The sequence below is a fragment of the Anthonomus grandis genome, chromosome 19 (genome assembly GCF_022605725.1).
Source record: "Anthonomus grandis grandis chromosome 19, icAntGran1.3, whole genome shotgun sequence".
NCBI classification, from domain to species: Eukaryota; Metazoa; Arthropoda; class Insecta; order Coleoptera; family Curculionidae; genus Anthonomus; species Anthonomus grandis.
Window position 1 is genome coordinate 3,325,198 of NC_065564.1, and position 20,408 is coordinate 3,345,605.

The following is a 20,408-nucleotide window of genomic DNA, read 5'->3' on the forward strand; positions in this document are numbered from 1 at the left end:
TCTACTGAGAAGAACAGCGAAGGTTTTAAAAATGTGTGTTGAATAAAATGGTATATTGAACTTTGACAGTCTATTTAAAATTCCAAAAATTGGAAAATTGAATACAAATAATTTTAGGGGGTAAAATGGGATCTTCAGAACAGTCTGAAATAAACTTTGACTCGCTGGGATTCTACTGAGAAGAACAGCGATTTTTTGTGAAATATGTGTCGAATAAAATTTCATATTGAAATTTAACAGTCTATAAAAAAATCTAAAAGTTGGAAATTTCTACCACAAATAATATTAGGGGGTAGAATGGGATCTTCAGAACAGTATGAAATAAATTGGGACTCGCTGGGATTCTACTGAGAAGAACAGCAACGGTTTTGGAAATATGTGTCGAATAAAATTGCATATTGAACTTTTACAGTCTATAAAAAATCTAAAAGTTAGAAAATTGTACTAGAAATAACATTAGGGGTAAAATGGGATCTCTAAAACAGTCTGAAATAAATTTGGCTCGCTGGGATTCTACTGAGAAGAACAGCGATTTTTTGTGAAATATGTGTCGAATAAAATTGCATATTGAACTTTAACAGTCTATAAAAAGATCTAAAAGTTGGAAAATTTCTACCACAATTAATATTAGCGGGTAGAATGGGATCTTCAGAACAGTATGAAATAAACTGGGACTCGCTGGGATTCTACTGAGAAGAACAGCGAATTTTTGACAAATATGTGTCGAACAAAATTGCATATTGAACTTTTACAGTCTGTAAAAAATTTCAAAAGGTGGAAACTTGAATACAAGAAACATTAGGGGTAAAATGGGATCATTAGAACAGTCTGAAATAAACTTTGACTCGCTGGGATTCTACTGAGAAGAACAGCGAATTTTTGAGAAATATGTGTCGAATAAAATTGCATATTGAACTTTTACAGTCTATACAAAAATCCAAAAGTTGAAAACTTGACTACAAATAACATTAGGGAGTAAAATGGGATTTTTAGAATAGTCTGAAATAAACTTTGACTCGCTGGGATTCTACTGAGAAGAACAGCGATGGTTTTGGAATTATGTGTCGAATAAAATTATATTTTGAACTTTTACAGTCTATAAAAAATCTAAAAGTTAAAAAATTGTACTACAAATAACATTAGGGGTAAAATGAGATCTCTAGAACAGTCTGAACTAAATTTGGCTCGCTTGGATTCTACTGAGAAGAACAGCGATTTTTTTAGAAATGTGTGTCGAATAAAATTGTATATTGAACTTTAACAGTCTGTAAAAAATTTTAAAAGGTGGAAACTTGACTACAAATAACTTTAGGGGTTGAATGGGATCTTCAGAACAGTATGAAATAAACTGGGACTCGCTGGGATTCTACTGAGAAGAACAGCAACGGTTTTGGAAATATGTGTCGAATAAAATTGTATATTGAACTTTTACAGTCTATATAAAAAATGTAAAAGTTAGAAAGTTGGACTACGAATAACATTAGAGGTAAAATGGGATCTCTAGAACAGTCTGAAATAAATTTGACTTGCTGGGATTCTTCTGAGAAGAACAGCGAATTTTTGAGAAATATGTGTCGAATAACATTTTATATTGAACTTTTACAGTCTGTAAAAAATTTCAAAAGGTAAAAACTTAACTACAAATAACATTAGGGAGTAAAATGGGATTTTTAGAACAGTCTGAAATAAACTTTGACTCGCTGGGATTCTACTGAGAAGAACAGCGATGGTTTTGGAATTATGTGTCGAATAAAATTATATTTTGAACTTTTACAGTCTATAAAAAATCTAAAAGTTAAAAAATTGTACTACAAATAACATTAGGGGTAAAATGAGATCTCTAGAACAGTCTGAACTAAATTTGGCTCGCTTGGATTCTACTGAGAAGAACAGCGATTTTTTTAGAAATGTGTGTCGAATAAAATTGTATATTGAACTTTAACAGTCTGTAAAAAATTTTAAAAGGTGGAAACTTGACTACAAATAACTTTAGGGGTTGAATGGGATCTTCAGAACAGTATGAAATAAACTGGGACTCGCTGGGATTCTACTGAGAAGAACAGCAACGGTTTTGGAAATATGTGTCGAATAAAATTGCATATTGAACTTTAACAGTCTATAAAAAGATCTAAAAGTTGGAAAATTTCTACCACAATTAATATTAGGGGGTAGAATGGGATCTTCAGAACAGTATGAAATAAACTGGGACTTGCTGGGATTCTACTGAGAAGAACAGCAACGGTTTTGGAAATAAGTGTCGAATAAAATTGTATATTGAACTTTTACAGTCTATAAAAAATCTAAAAGTTAGAAAATTGGACTAGAAATATTATTAGGGGTAAAATGGGATCTCTAGAACAGTCTGAAATAAATTTGGCTCGCTGGGATTCTACTGAGAAGAACAGCGATTTTTTGTGAAATATGTGTCGAATAAAATTCCATATTGAACTTTTACAGTCTATAAAAAAATCTAAAAGTTGGACATTTTTACCACAAATAATATTAGGGGGTAGAATGGGATCTTCAGAACAGTATGGAATAAACTGGGACTCGCTGGGATTCTACTGAGAAGAACAGCGAATTTTTGAGAAATATGTGTCGAATAAAATTGCATATTGAACTTTTACAGTCTATAAAAAATTCCAAAAGTTGAAAACTTGACTACAAATAACATTAGGGAGTAAAATGGGATCTTTAGAACAGTCTGAAATAAACTTTGACTCGCTGGGATTCTACTGAGAAGAACAGCAAATTGTTGCCAGTTTGTGTTCAATAAAAGTTAGGTGTTAAACTTGGAAAGACTAAAAAAATTGCAGTAGCTGGAATATTGATCTGATCTAATATTTGAATGGTAGGATGAAGTTTCCGGAATAATTTGAAATCATTTGAGGTCCTTTAGAATTCTGCGTCGAAGAACGGCAAATTTTTGATGTCGATAAAAATGGTACGCTGAACTTTCGCGAACTGTAAAATTTTTTAAAGAGCCCATTCACGAAACTACCGACTTAGAGCATTTAAGACGCGCTTTATTTCTTTTGGGAAAAACGTCAAATCCGTTTTTACTATTTTAATCGCGAGTTTTGTGTTACACGAGTGAGGCCTACCTCCTGCGAGAAGCTGCACCCGATTTTGGAGTCTATGGTGTATAGTATAGTATGTACTATACATCATACTCGGTATGTAAATGTATGTATGTATATACAATATCAGGTACGTATATGTATTTATTTATTTATTTCTTTTTCAGGGTTTTTTTCAGGTTTTCTTTTTTTAGGCGTTTTTCTGTTTTAGGTTTGACTGAATGAATAAAAATGTTGACCCTTTCCATTTAGCTTTACCCATTTTGAAATATTTTTTTTAATACTTATTGTAATATAATATTTTATCAGTAATATAATGTTCTATCCCTAGGGGGTCATCCTAGGGACAGAAAAACCCTCTCAAAATTTGAGCCCTTAATCCTGTTTTATTTGTAGTTTTGAGTTGCTGTTTAAGCATTATATTCCCTTTGGGGGATCACCTTTATAAAAAAAAAAATATTTTCCCGAAGGGAGAATATTTTTAATCCTGCTTAGAAAAAACGCGAAAACAATTGAGGCTCGCTGTGATTCTACTGCGAAGAACAGCAAATTGTTGTAGTATCAAAAAAACAACAATAGGATTGATCTGACGTAATATTTGAGTGATACGATGGAGTTTTCAGAGCAATTTGAAATCAGTAGGGGATCGCTGTGATTCTGCTGCGAAGAACAGCAAATTGTTGATGGGTTGTGTCGATAAAAATGGTACGTTGAACTTTCACGATCTATAAAAGATTTTAAAAAGAGCCCATTTGCGCAAAATTACCCATTTAAAAAATTTTAGTCGCGTTTTATTTCGTTTGGAAAAAAATAAACGTCAAACCCGTGTTTCTTATTTTAATCGCGAGTTTTGTTTTACACGAGTGAGTCCTACCTCCTGCGAGTAGTTTACCTGCATCAGATTTTGGACTCTAGGATGTATAGTATAGTATGTATTATACATATACTATACATCATACTAAGTATGTATAGGTATGTACTGGTATGTATATATATCAGGTATGTATTTATGTATTTATTTCTTTTTTAGGTGTTTTTCTGTTTTAGGTTTGACTGATTGAATGAATAAAAAGGTTGACCCTCTCCATCCAGCTTTACTTATTTTGGAATTATTTTTTTAATACTTATTGTAATATAATATTCTTTCCCTAGAGGGTTATCTTAGAGACAGAGAGTCTTTCAAAAATTTTAACTCTTATTTCTGTTTTATTTGTAGTTTTGAGTTGCTGTTTAAGCATTATATTCCCTTTGGGGGATCACCTTTATAAAAAAAAAATATTTTCCCGAAGGGAGAATATTTTTAATCCTGCTATAAAAAAAGCGCGAAAACAATTGGGGCTCGCTGTGATTCTACTGCGAAGAACAGCAAATTGGTGGTAGTATCAAAAAAAAGCCAAACAATAGTGGTGATCTTTTGTAATATTTGAGTGATATGATGAAGTTTTCCGAGAAATCTGAAATTACTTGGGGTTAGCTGTGATTCTACTGCGAAGAACAGCAAATTGTTGTAGTATCAAAAAAAACCACAATAGTATTGATCTGACGTAATATTTGAGTGATACGATGGAGTTTTCAGAGCAATCTGAAATCAGTAGAGGATCGCTGTGATTCTGCTGCGAAGAACAGCAAATTGTTGATGAATTGTGTGGATAAAAATGGTACGTTGAACTTTCTCGATCCGTAATTTTTTTTAAAAAGAGCCCATTCGCGAAACTACCGACTTAGAGCATTTTAGTCGCGTTTTATCTCTTTTGGGAAACACTTCAAACCCCAAATCCTATTTTAATCGCGAGTTTTGTGTTACGCTAGTGAGTCCTACCTCTTGCGAGAAGGTGCACCAAATTTTAGAGTCTATGGTGTATTGTATAGGATGTACTATACATCATACTAAGTATGTATAGGTATGTAAATGTATGCATGTATATACAATATTTTGTATTTATTTATTTATTTCTTTTTCAGGGTTTTTTCAAGTTTTCTTTTTTAAGCGTTTTTCTGTTTTAGGTTTGACTGATTGAATAAATGAAAATATTGACCCTTTCCATTCAGCTTTACCCATTTTGAAATATTTTTTTTACTTATTGTAATATAATATTTTATCAGTATTATAATACTCTATCCCTAGGGGGTCATCCTAGGGACAGAAAAACCTTCCCAAAATTTGAACCCTTAATCCTGTTTTATTTGTAGTTTTGAGTTGCTGTTTAAGCATTATATTCCCTTTTGGGGGATCACCTTTATAAAAAAAAATATTTTCCCGAAGGGAGAATATTTTTAATCCTGCTATAAAAAAAACGCGAAAACAATTGGGGCTCGCTGTGATTCTACTGCGAAGAACAGCAAATTGTTGTAGTATCAAAAAAACAACAATAGTATTGATCTGACGTAATATTTGAGTGATACGATGGAGTTTTCAGAGCAATCTGAAATCAGTTGAGGTTAGCTGTAATTCTACTGCGAATAACAGCAAATTGGTGGTAGTTTGTGTTGAATAAAATTTAGGTGTTGAACTTGGAAAGTCTAAAAAAAAGGTGGAATAAGTGGAATATTCATCTGATATAATATTCGAATGGTAGGAGGAAGTTTCCGGAGTAGTTTGAAATCAAGTGAGGGTCGCTATGATTCTGCTGCAAATATTAACCCTTATTTTTTTTTATCCTGTCATAAAATAAACGTGAAATCAATTAGGCTTGCCGTTATTCTACTGCGAATAACAGCAAATTGGTGGTAGTCTGAAAAAGTCCAACAGTTAAAGTGTTGATCTGATATAGTATTTAAGTAATACGATAAAGTTTGTAGAGCAATCTGAAAATCTAATTTTTTTTTGAACTTCGACACATTGTAAAAATTCCGAAAATTGTAAATTTAGTTTACAATAATGTTGAGGTAGAATGGGGCTCTCAGACTGTTCTAAACTAAATTAGAGCTTGCTCAGACTGTTCTGTGCAGCACAATGAATTTTTTAGAAATTCATTTTAAAAAAAATATATATTTTGAAATTCGACACGATGTAAAAATTCAAAAAAATTGGATATATAATTCACAATAATCTTTTAGATGTAGAATGGGGCTCTTAGACTGTTTTCAAGTTAATTAGAGCTGGCTCAGACTGTTCTGTGCAGCAGAATGATTTTATTAGAAATTCGTCTTCAAAAAAATATATTTTGAACTTCGACACACTTGAAAACTTCTAAAGATTAATAATATAACTTATAATAACCTTTGAGAGGTAGAATGGATTCTCAGACTGTTCTAAAATTAATTAGAGCTGGCTCAGACTGTTCTGTGCAGCACAACGAATTTTTTAGAAATTCGTTTAAAAAAATATATTTTAAGGTTTGACACACTGTAAAAATTCCAAAAATTGGAAATTTAGTTTACAGTAATGTTTAAGAGATAAAATGGGGTTCTCAGACTGTTCTAAACTAAATTAGAGCTTGCTCAGACTGTTCTGTGCAGCACAATGAATTTTTTAGAAATTCATCTTTAAAAAAATATATTTTGATCTCTGACACACTGTAAAAATTCCAAAAATTGGAAATTTAGTTTACAGTAATGTTTAAGAGGTAAAATGGGGTTCTCAGACTGTTCTAAACTAAATTAGAGCTTGCTCAGACTGTTCTGTGCAGCACAATGAATTTTTTAGAAATTCATCTTAAAAAACATATATATTTTGAACTTCGACACGCTGTAAATTTCAAAAAATTGGAAAATTTAATTTAGAATAATATTTGAGATGTAGAATGGAGTTCTTAGACTGTCCTCAAGTTAATTAGAGCTGCTCAGATTGTTCTGTGCAGCACAATGATTTTTTTGAAAATTCGCCTCCAAAAAAAAATATTTTGAATTTCGACACACTGAAAAAATTCTAAAGATTGAAAATATAATTTACAATAATCTTTGAGAGGTAGAATGGGACTTTTAGACTGTTCTCAGGTAAATTAAAGCGGGCTCAGACTGTTCTGTGCTGCATAGTGAATTTTTCAGAAACTCGTCTCCAAAAAAATATATTTTGATCTTTGACACACTGTAAAAATTCCAAAAATTGGAAATTTAGTTTACAATAATGTTTAAGAGGTAGAATGGGGTTCTCAGACTGTTCTAAGCTAAATTAGAGCTTGCTCAGACTGTTCTGTGCAGCACAATGAATTTTGTAGAAACTCATCTTAAAAAAATATATATTTTGAACTTCGACACGATGTAAAAATTCAAAAAATTGGATATATAATTCGCAATAATCTTTTAGATGTAGAATGGGGCTCTTAGACTGTTTTCAAGTTAATTAGAGCTGGTTTAGACTGTTCTGTACAGCACAATGAATTTTTTAGAAATTCATCTTTAAAAAAATATATATTTTTAACTTCGACTCGTTGTAAAAATTCCAAAAAATGGAAATATAATTTACAATAATCTTTGAGATGTAGAATGGGGTTCTCAGATTGTTCTAAACTAAATTAGAGCTTGCTCAGATTGTTCTGTGCAGCACAATGATATTTTGAAAATTCGCCTCAAAAAAATATTTTGAATTTCGACACACTGTAAAAATTCTAAAGACTGTAAATATAATTTACAATAATCTTTGAGAGGTAGAATGGGGTTCTTAGACTGTTTTAAAGTTAATTAGAGCTGGCTCAGATTGTTCTGTTGATTGGCTTAGACTGTTGTGTACAGCACAATGAATTTTTTAGAAATTCATCTTTAAAAAAATATATATTTTTAACTTCGACTCGTTGTAAAAATTCCAAAAAATTGAAATATAATTTACAATAATCTTTGAGATGTAGAATGGGGTTCTTAGACTGTTCTCAAGTTAACTGGAGCTGGCTTAGACTGTTCTGTGCAGCACAATAAATTTTTTAGAAATTCGTCTAAAAAAATATATTTTAAGTTTTGACACACAGTAAAAATTCCGAAAATTGGAAATTTAGTTTACAATAATGTTTATGAGGTAAAATGTGGTTCTTAGACTGTTGTCAAGTAAATTAAAGCTGGCTCAGACTGTTCTGTGCAGCTTAGTGAATTTTTCAGAAACGCGTCTCCAAAAAAATATATTTTGGTCTTTGACACACTGTAAAAATTCCAAAAATTGGAAAGTTAGTTTACAATAATGTTTAAGAGGCAGAATGGGGTTCTTAGACTGTTCTAAACTAAATTAGAGCTTGCTCAGATTGTTCTGTGCAGCACAATGATTTTTTTGAAAATTCGCCTCCAAAAAAAATATTTGGAATTTCGACACACTGTAAAAATTCTAGAGATTGAAAATATAATTTACAATAATCTTTGAGAGGTAGAGTGGGGTTCTTAGACTGTTTTAAAGTTAATTAGAGTTGGCTCAGGCTGTTCTGTGCAGCACAATGAATTTTTTAGTAATTCATCTCCAAAAAAAATGTATATTTTGAACTTCGACACGCTGTAAAAATTTAAAAAAATGGAAATATAATTTACAATAATCTCTTGATGGTAGAATGAGGTTCTTAGACTGTTCTAAAGTTAATTAGAGCTGGCTCAGACTGTTCTGTGCAGCACAACGAATTTTTTAGAAATTCGTCTAAAAAAATATATTTTAAGTTTTGACACACAGTAAAAATTCCAAAAAGTACACATATAACTTGCAATAATGTTTGAAAGGTAGAATGGGATTTTTAGACTGTTCTAAAGTTAATTAAATCTGGCTCAGACTGTTCTGTGCAGCACAGTGTTTTTTTACAAATTAGCCACTAAGAAAAAACATGATTGTCGACAGATGTACAAATTCAAAACATTGGAAATATAATTAGCAATGAAGTTTGAGAGATAGAATGGAGTTTTGAGACTGTCCTAATGTAAATTAAAGTATGTTGAACTTTGACAGTATACAAAATTCGAAAAGGTGGAAAATTAGCCACAAATAATATTATGTGGTAGAATGTAATGAGGTTGTCGGAATTATCTGAAATAAAATGGGGTTCGCTGGGATTCTACTGAGAAGAACAGCGAATTTTTTAGAAATATGGGTCGAATAAAATTGTATATTGAGTTTTGTCAGTCTGGAAAAAAATTCCACAAGTTGGAAAATTGACCTGATATAACATTTGAGTGTTAGGATGGAGTTTTCAGAAGAACGGTGGTAGTCTGAAAATCACATTAGGAGTATTGATCTGATATATTATTCGAATGGTAGGATGAAGTTTGCAGAGTAGTTTAAAATCATTTGAGGTTCTTTAGGACTCTGCATCGAAAATTGTTGACGTCGATAAAAATGGTACGTTGAACTTTCTCGATCCGTAATTTTTTTTAAAAAGAGCCCATTCGCGAAACTACCGACTTAGAGCATTTTAGTCGCGTTTTATCTCTTTTGGGAAAAACTTCAAACCCCAAATCCTATTTTAATCGCGAGTTTTGTGTTACACGAGTAATTCCTACCTGCTACGAGAAGCTGATCTGCACCAAATTTTGAAGTCTATTGTATGGTATAGTATGAACTATACATCAAACTAGGTATGTAAATGTATGTATGTATATACAATATCAGGTATGTATATGTATGTATTTATTTATTTATTTATTTCTTTTTTAGGCTATTTTCTGTTTGACTGATGGAATTAATAAAAATGTTGACCCTTTTCATTCAGCTTAACCAATTTTGAAATATTTTTTTAATACATATTGTAATATTATATTTTATCAGTAATATAATATTCTATCCCTAGGGGGTCATCTTAGGGACAGAAAAACCCTCCCAAAATTTGAACCCTTAATCCTGTTTTTTTTGTAGTTTTGAGTTGCTGTGAAAGCATTATATTCCCTTCGGGGAATCACCTTTATAACAAAAATACTTTCCCGAAGGGAGAATATTTTTAATCCTGCTATAAAAAAAGCGCGAAAACAATTGGGGCTCGCTGTGATTCTACTGCGAAGAACAGCAAATTGTTGTAGTATCAAAAAAACAACAATAGGATTGATCTGACGTAATATTTGAGTGATACGAGGAGTTTTCAGAGCAATCTGAAATCAGTTGAGGTTAGCTGTGATTCTACTGGGAAAAACAGCAAATTGTTGGTAGTCTGAGAAAATCCAACAGTAGGAGTATTGATCTGATTTAGTATTTAAGTGGTACGATGGAGTTTTCAGAGCAATCTGAAATCAGTAGGGGATCGCTGTGATTCTGCTGCGAAGAACAGCAAATTATTGCTAGTTTGTGTTAAATAAAATTTAGATATTGAACTTGGAAAGTTTAAAAAAAAGTCAATATGTGGAATATTGATCTGATGTAATATTTAAGTGGTAGGATGAAGTTTCCAGAGTAGTTTGAAATCAGTTTAGGGTCGCTATGATTCTGCTGCAAATTTTAACCCTTAATTCTGTTTTGATTTGCTTTTAAAGCATTATAATCCCTTTGGAAGATCACCTTTTTCAAGAAAAAAATGTTCTCCTGAAGGGAGAATTTTTTTAATTCTGTTAAAAAATAAGCGTGAAATCAATTGGGGATTGTTGTGATTCTACTGTGAATAACAGCAAATTGGTGGTAGTCTAAGAAAATCCAACAGTAGGAGTATTGATCTGATTTAGTATTTAAGTGGTACGATGGAGTTTTCAGAGCAATCTAAAATCAGTAGGGGATCGCTGTGATTCTGCTGCGAAGAACAGCAAATTGTTGATGAGTTGTGTGGATAAAAATGGTACGTTGAACTTTCTCGATCTGTAGATTTTTTTAAAAGAGCCCATTCGCGAAACTAAGAGCATTTTAGTCACGTTTTATTTCTTTTAAGAAAAACGTCAAATCCGTTTTTACTATTTTAATCGCGAGTTTTGTGTTACACGAGTGAGGCCTACCTCCTGCGAGAAGCTGCACCCGATTTTGGAATCTATGGTGTATAGTATAGTATGTACTATACATCATACTCGGTATGTAAATGTATGTATGTATATATAATATCAGGTACGTATATTTATTTATTTATTTCTTTTTCAGGGTTTCTTTCAGGTTTTCTTTTTTTAGGCGTTTTTCTGTTTTAGGTTTGACTGATTGAATAAATGAAAATATTGACCCTTTCCATTCAGCTTTACCCATTTTGAAATATTTTTTTACTTATTGTAATATAATATTTTATCAGTAATATAATGTTCTATCCCTAGGGGGTCATCCTAGGGACAGAAAAACCCTCCCAAAATTTGAACCCTTAATCCTGTTTTATTTGTAGTTTTGAGTTGCTGTGAAAGCAATATATTCCCTTCGGGGAATCACCTTTATAACAAAAATATTTTCCCGAAGGGAGAATATTTTTAATCCTGCTATAAAAAAACGCGAAAACAATTGGGGCTCGCTGTGATTCTACTGCGAAGAACAGCAAATTGTTGTAGTATCAAAAAACAACTATAGGATTGATCTGACGTAATATTTGAGTGATACGATAGAGTTTTCAGAGCAATCTGAAATCAGTTGAGTTTAGCTGTAATTCTACTGCGAATAACAGCAAATAGGTGGTAGTTTGTGTTGAATAAAATTTAGGTGTTGAACTTGGAAAGTCTAAAAAAATTGCAATAGGTGGAATATTCATCTGATATAATATTCGAATCGTAGGAGGAAGTTTCCAGAGTAGTTGGAAATCAAGTGAGGGTCGCTATAATTCTGCTGCAAAGTTTAACCCTTAATTCTGTTTTATTTGTGGTTTTAATTTGCTGTTAAAACATTTTATTCCCTTTGGAGGATCACCTTTATAAAATAAGCGTGAAATCAATTCTCAATCAAAACTCAATCAAGGCTCGCTGTGATTCTACTGCAAAGAACAGCAACGGTTTTGGAATTATGTGTCGAATAAAATTGCATATTGAACTTTTAGAGTCTACAAAAAGTTCCAAAAGTTGGAAAATTTACAAAAAATAAAAATAGGGGGTAAAATTTGATCTTCAGAACAGTCTATATTAAACTTTGACTCGCTGGGATTCTACTGAGAAGAACAGCAACGGTTTTGGAAATATGTGTCGATTAAAATTGCATATTGAACTTTTACAGTCTATAAAAAATTCCAAATGGTGGAAAGTTGACTACAAATAACATTAGGGAGTAAAATGGGATCTTTAGAACAGTCTGAAATAAACTTTGACTCGCTGGGATTCTACTGAGAAGAACAGCAACGGTTTTGGAAATATGTGTCGAATAAAATTGCATATTGAACTTTTACAGTCTATAAAAAATTCCAAGAGTTGAAAACTTGACTACAAATAACATTTGGGAGTAAAATGGGATCTTTAGAACAGTCTGAAATAAACTTTGACTCGCTGGGATTCTACTGAGAAGAACAGCAACGGTTTTGGAAATATGTGTCGAATAAAATTGCATATTGAACTTTTACAGTCTATAAAAAATTCCAAAAGTTGAAAACTTGACTTCAAATAACATTAGGGGTTAAATGGGATCTTTAGAACAGTCTGAAATAAACTTTGACTCGCTGGGATTCTACTGAGAAGAACAGCAACGGTTTTGGAAATATGTGTCGAATAAAATTGCATATTGAACTTTTACAGTCTATAAAAAATTCCAAGAGTTGAAAACTTGACTACAAATAACATTTGGGAGTAAAATGGGATCTTTAGAACAGTCTGAAATAAACTTTGACTCGCTGGGATTCTACTGAGAAGAACAGCAACGGTTTTGGAAATATGTGTCGAATAAAATTGCATATTGAACTTTTACAGTCTATAAAAAATTCCAAAATTTGAAAACTTGACTTTAAATAACATTAGGGAGTAAAATGGGATCTTTAGAACAGTCTGAAATAAACTTTGACTCGCTGGGATTCTACTGAGAAGAACAGCAACGGTTTTGGAAATATGTGTCGAATAAAATTGCATATTGAACTTTTACAGTCTATAAAAAATTCCAAGAGTTGAAAACTTGACTACAAATAACATTTGGGAGTAAAATGGGATCTTTAGAATAGTCTGAAATAAACTTTGACTCGCTGGGATTCTACTGAGAAGAACAGCAACGGTTTTGGAAATATGTGTCGAATAAAATTGCATATTGAACTTTTACAGTCTATAAAAAATTCCAAGAGTTGAAAACTTGACTTCAAATAACATTAGGGGTTAAATGGGATCTTTAGAACAGTCTGAAATAAACTTTGACTCGCTGGGATTCTACTGAGAAGAACAGCAACGGTTTTGGAAATATGTGTCGAATAAAATTGCATATTGAACTTTTACAGTCTATAAAAAATTCCAAGAGTTGAAAACTTGACTACAAATAACATTTGGGAGTAAAATGGGATCTTTAGAACAGTCTGAAATAAACTTTGACTCGCTGGGATTCTACTGAGAAGAACAGCAACGGTTTTGGAAATATGTGTCGAATAAAATTGCATATTGAACTTTTACAGTCTATAAAAAATTCCAAAAGTTGAAAACTTGACTTCAAATAACATTAGGGGTTAAATGGGATCTTTAGAACAGTCTGAAATAAACTTTGACTCGCTGGGATTCTACTGAGAAGAACAGCAACGGTTTTGGAAATATGTGTCGAATAAAATTGCATATTGAACTTTTACAGTCTATAAAAAATTCCAAGAGTTGAAAACTTGACTACAAATAACATTTGGGAGTAAAATGGGATCTTTAGAACAGCCTGAAATAAACTTTGACTCGCTGGGATTCTACTGAGAAGAACAGCAACGGTTTTGGAAATATGTGTCGAATAAAATTGCATATTGAACTTTTACAGTCTATAAAAAATTCCAAAATTTAAAAACTTGACTTTAAATAACATTAGGGAGTAAAATGGGATCTTTAGAACAGTCTGAAATAAACTTTGACTCGATGGGATTCTACTGAGAAGAACAGCAACGGTTTTGGAAATATGTGTCAAATAAAATTGCATATTGAACTTTTACAGTCTATAAAAAATTCCAAAAGTTGAAAACTTGACTTCAAATAACATTAGGGGTTAAATGGGATCTTTAGAACAGTCTGAAATAAACTTTGACTCGCTGGGATTCTACTGAGAAGAACAGCAACGGTTTTGGAAATATGTGTCGAATAAAATTGCATATTGAACTTTTACAGTCTATAAAAAATTCCAAAAGTTGAAAACTTGACTTCAAATAACATTAGGGGTTAAATGGGATCTTTAGAACAGTCTGAAATAAACTTTGACTCGCTGGGATTCTACTGAGAAGAACAGCAACGGTTTTGGAAATATGTGTCGAATAAAATTGCATATTGAACTTTTACAGTCTATAAAAAATTCCAAGAGTTGAAAACTTGACTACAAATAACATTTGGGAGTAAAATGGGATCTTTAGAACAGTCTGAAATAAACTTTGACTCGCTGGGATTCTACTGAGAAGAACAGCAACGGTTTTGGAAATATGTGTCGAATAAAATTGCATATTGAACTTTTACAGTCTATAAAAAATTCCAAAATTTGAAAACTTGACTTTAAATAACATTAGGGAGTAAAATGGGATCTTTAGAACAGTCTGAAATAAACTTTGACTCGCTGGGATTCTACTGAGAAGAACAGCAACGGTTTTGGAAATATGTGTCGAATAAAATTGCATATTGAACTTTTACAGTCTATAAAAAATTCCAAGAGTTGAAAACTTGACTACAAATAACATTTGGGAGTAAAATGGGATCTTTAGAACAGTCTGAAATAAACTTTGACTCGCTGGGATTCTACTGAGAAGAACAGCAACGGTTTTGGAAATATGTGTCGAATAAAATTGCATATTGAACTTTTACAGTCTATAAAAAATTCCAAAATTTGAAAACTTGACTTCAAATAACATTAGGGGTTAAATGGGATCTTTAGAACAGTCTGAAATAAACTTTGACTCGCTGGGATTCTACTGAGAAGAACAGCAACGGTTTTGGAAATATGTGTCGAATAAAATTGCATATTGAACTTTTACAGTCTATAAAAAATTCCAAGAGTTGAAAACTTGACTACAAATAACATTTGGGAGTAAAATGGGATCTTTAGAACAGTCTGAAATAAACTTTGACTCGCTGGGATTCTACTGAGAAGAACAGCAACGGTTTTGGAAATATGTGTCGAATAAAATTGCATATTGAACTTTTACAGTCTATAAAAAATTCCAAAATTTGAAAACTTGACTTTAAATAACATTAGGGAGTAAAATGGGATCTTTAGAACAGTCTGAAATAAACTTTGACTCGCTGGGATTCTACTGAGAAGAACAGCAACGGTTTTGGAAATATGTGTCGAATAAAATTGCATATTGAACTTTTACAGTCTATAAAAAATTCCAAGAGTTGAAAACTTGACTACAAATAACATTTGGGAGTAAAATGGGATCTTTAGAATAGTCTGAAATAAACTTTGACTCGCTGGGATTCTACTGAGAAGAACAGCAACGGTTTTGGAAATATGTGTCGAATAAAATTGCATATTGAACTTTTACAGTCTATAAAAAATTCCAAGAGTTGAAAACTTGACTTCAAATAACATTAGGGGTTAAATGGGATCTTTAGAACAGTCTGAAATAAACTTTGACTCGCTGGGATTCTACTGAGAAGAACAGCAACGGTTTTGGAAATATGTGTCGAATAAAATTGCATATTGAACTTTTACAGTCTATAAAAAATTCCAAGAGTTGAAAACTTGACTACAAATAACATTTGGGAGTAAAATGGGATCTTTAGAACAGTCTGAAATAAACTTTGACTCGCTGGGATTCTACTGAGAAGAACAGCAACGGTTTTGGAAATATGTGTCGAATAAAATTGCATATTGAACTTTTACAGTCTATAAAAAATTCCAAAAGTTGAAAACTTGACTTCAAATAACATTAGGGGTTAAATGGGATCTTTAGAACAGTCTGAAATAAACTTTGACTCGCTGGGATTCTACTGAGAAGAACAGCAACGGTTTTGGAAATATGTGTCGAATAAAATTGCATATTGAACTTTTACAGTCTATAAAAAATTCCAAGAGTTGAAAACTTGACTACAAATAACATTTGGGAGTAAAATGGGATCTTTAGAACAGCCTGAAATAAACTTTGACTCGCTGGGATTCTACTGAGAAGAACAGCAACGGTTTTGGAAATATGTGTCGAATAAAATTGCATATTGAACTTTTACAGTCTATAAAAAATTCCAAAATTTAAAAACTTGACTTTAAATAACATTAGGGAGTAAAATGGGATCTTTAGAACAGTCTGAAATAAACTTTGACTCGATGGGATTCTACTGAGAAGAACAGCAACGGTTTTGGAAATATGTGTCAAATAAAATTGCATATTGAACTTTTACAGTCTATAAAAAATTCCAAAAGTTGAAAACTTGACTTCAAATAACATTAGGGGTTAAATGGGATCTTTAGAACAGTCTGAAATAAACTTTGACTCGCTGGGATTCTACTGAGAAGAACAGCAACGGTTTTGGAAATATGTGTCGAATAAAATTGCATATTGAACTTTTACAGTCTATAAAAAATTCCAAAAGTTGAAAACTTGACTTCAAATAACATTAGGGGTTAAATGGGATCTTTAGAACAGTCTGAAATAAACTTTGACTCGCTGGGATTCTACTGAGAAGAACAGCAACGGTTTTGGAAATATGTGTCGAATAAAATTGCATATTGAACTTTTACAGTCTATAAAAAATTCCAAGAGTTGAAAACTTGACTACAAATAACATTTGGGTGTAAAATGGGATCTTTAGAACAGTCTGAAATAAACTTTGACTCGCTGGGATTCTACTGAGAAGAACAGCAACGGTTTTGGAAATATGTGTCGAATAAAATTGCATATTGAACTTTTACAGTCTATAAAAAATTCCAAAATTTGAAAACTTGACTTTAAATAACATTAGGGAGTAAAATGGGATCTTTAGAACAGTCTGAAATAAACTTTGACTCGCTGGGATTCTACTGAGAAGAACAGCAACGGTTTTGGAAATATGTGTCGAATAAAATTGCATATTGAACTTTTACAGTCTATAAAAAATTCCAAGAGTTGAAAACTTGACTACAAATAACATTTGGGAGTAAAATGGGATCTTTAGAACAGTCTGAAATAAACTTTGACTCGCTGGGATTCTACTGAGAAGAACAGCAACGGTTTTGGAAATATGTGTCGAATAAAATTGCATATTGAACTTTTACAGTCTATAAAAAATTCCAAAATTTGAAAACTTGACTTCAAATAACATTAGGGGTAAAATGGGATCTTTAGAACAGTCTGAAATAAACTTTGACTCGCTGGGATTCTACTGAGAAGAACAGCAACGGTTTTGGAAATATGTGTCGAATAAAATTGCATATTGAACTTTTACGATCTATAAAAAATTCCAAAATTTGAAAACTTGACTTTAAATAACATTAGGGAGTAAAATGGGATCTTTAGAACAGTCTGAAATAAACTTTGACTCGCTGGGATTCTACTGAGAAGAACAGCAACGGTTTTGGAAATATGTGTCGAATAAAATTGCATATTGAACTTTTACAGTCTATAAAAAATTCCAAGAGTTGAAAACTTGACTACAAATAACATTTGGGAGTAAAATGGGGTCTTTAGAACAGTCTGAAATAAACTTTGACTCGCTGGGATTCTACTGAGAAGAACAGCAACGGTTTTGGAAATATGTGTCGAATAAAATTGCATATTGAACTTTTACAGTCTATAAAAAATTCCAAAAGTTGAAAACTTGACTTCAAATAACATTAGGGGTAAAATGGGATCTTTAGAACAGTCTGAAATAAACTTTAACTTGCTGGGATTCTACTGAGACGAACAGCAACGGTTTTGGAAATATGTGTCAAATAAAATTGCATATTGAACTTTTACAGTCTATAAAAAATTCCAAATGGTGGAAACTTTACTACAAATAACATTAGGGGTAAAATGGGATCTCTAGAACAGTCTGAAATAAATTTGGCTCGCTGGGATTCTACTGAGAAGAGCAGCCAATTTTTGAGAAATATGTGTCGAATAAAATTGCATATTGAACTTTTACAATCTATAAAAAATTTCAAATGTTGAAAACTTGACTACAAATAACATTAGGTAGTAAAATGGGATCTTTAGAACAGTCTGAAATAAACTTTGACTCGCTGGGATTCTACTGAGAAGAACAGCGAATTTTTGAGAAATATGTGTCGAATAAAATTTCATATTGAACTTTTACAGTCTGTAAAAAATTTCAAAAGGTGGAAACTTGACTACAAGAAACATTAGGGGTAAAATGGGATCTTTAGAACAGTCTGAAATAAACTTTGACTCGCTGGGATTCTACTGAGAAGAACAGCGAATTTTTGAGAAATATGTGTCGAATAAAATTTCATATTGAACTTTTACAGTCTATAAAAAAACCAAAAGTTGGACATTTTTACCACAAATAATATTAGGGGGTGGAATGGGATCTTCAGAACAGTATGGAATAAACTGGGACTCGCTGGGATTCTACTGAGAAGAACAGCGAATTTTTGAGAAATATGTGTCGAACAAAATTGCATATTGAACTTTTACAGTCTGTAAAAAATTTCAAAAGGTGGAAACTTGACTACAAGAAACATTAGGGGTAAAATGGGATCATTAGAACAGTCTGAAATAAACTTTGACTCGCTGGGATTCTACTGAGAAGAATAGCAAATTTTTTAGAAATATGTGTCGAATAAAATTGCATATTGAACTTAAACAGTCTATAAAAAATCTAAAAGTTAGAAAGTTGTACTACGAATAACATTAGAGGTAAAATGAGATCTCTAGAACAGTCTGAAATAAATTTGGCTCGCTGGGATTCTACTGAGAAGAACAGCGAATTTTTGAGAAATATGTGTCGAATAAAATTGCATATTGAACTTTAACAGTCTATAAAAAAATCTAAAAGTTGGAAATTTCTACCACAAATAATATTAGGGGGTAGAATGGGATCTTCAGAATAGTATGAAATAAACTCGGACTCGCTGGGATTCTACTGAGAAGAACAGCAACGGTTTTGGAAATATGTGTCGAATAAAATTGTATATTGAACTTTTACAGTCTATAAAAAATTCAAAAAAGTTGAAAACTTAACTACAAATAACATAAGGGGTAAAATGGGATCTTTAGAACAGTCTGAAATAAACTTTGACTTGCTGGGATTCTACTGAGAAGAACAGCAAATTGTTGCCAGTTTGTGTTGAATAAAATTTAGGTGTTAAACTTGGAAAGTCTAAAAAAATTGCAGTAGCTGGAATATTGATCTGATCTAATATTTGAATGGTAGGATAAAGTTTCCAGAATAATTTGAAATCAGTTGAGGTTCTTTAGAATTGTGCGTCGAAGAACGGCAAATTTTTGATGTCGATAAAAATGGTACGCTGAACTTTCGCGAACTGTAAAATTTTTTAAAGAGTCCATTCACGAAACTACAGACTTAGAGCATTTAAGACGCGTTTTATTTCTTTTGGGAAAAACGTCAAATCCGTTTTTACTATTTTAATCGCGAGTTTTGTGTTACACGAGTGAGGCCTACCTCCTGCGAGAAGCTGCACCCGATTTTGGAGTCTATGGTGTATAGTATAGTATGTACTATACATCATACTCGGTATGTAAATGTATGTATGTATATACAATATCAGGTACGTATATGTATTTATTTATTTATTTCTTTTTCAGGGTTTTTTTCAGGTTTTCTTTTTTTAGGCGTTTTTCTGTTTTAGGTTTGACTGAATGAATAAAAATGTTGACCCTTTCCATTTAGCTTTACCCATTTTGAAATATTTTTTTAATACTTATTGTAATATAATATTTTATCAGTAATATAATGTTCTATCCCTAGGGGGTCATCCTAGGGACAGAAAAACCCTCTCAAAATTTGAACCCTTAATCCTGTTTTATTTGTAGTTTTGAGTTGCTGCTTAAGCATTATATTCCCTTTTGGGGGATCACCTTTATAAAAAAAAAATATTTTCCCGAAGGGAGAATATTTTTAATCCTGCTATGAAAAAAGCGCGAAAACAATTGGGGCTCGCTGTGATTCTACTGCGAAGAACAGCAAATTGTTGTAGTATCAAAAAAACAACAATAGGATTGATCTGACGTAATATTTGAGTGATACGATGGAGTTTTCAGAGCAATCTGAAATCAGTAGAGGATCGCTGTGATTCTGCTGCGAAGAACAGCAAATTGTTGATGAGTTGTGTGGATAAAAATGATACGTTGAACTTCAATCCGTAATTTTTTTTAAAAAGAGCCCATTCGCGAAACGACCGACTTAGAGCATTTTAGTCGCGTTTTATCTCTTTTGGGAAACACTTCAAACCCCAAATCCTATTTTAATCGCGAGTTTTGTGTTACGCTAGTGAGTCCTACCTCTTGCGAGAAGGTGCACCAAATTTTA

General features: G+C 32.1%; 2 long non-coding RNA genes across 2 annotated transcripts in view; one reads left to right on the forward strand and one right to left on the reverse strand.

The window, feature by feature from the left end:
- Positions 1 to 20,408, reverse strand: part of LOC126747478 (uncharacterized) — a 47,661-nt gene that overhangs the window by 5,661 nt on the left and 21,592 nt on the right. The window lies entirely within an intron of this gene.
- LOC126747480 (uncharacterized) overlaps positions 1 to 20,408 on the forward strand; it is a 48,230-nt gene that overhangs the window by 413 nt on the left and 27,409 nt on the right. The gene's annotated exons all lie outside the window — the stretch shown is intronic.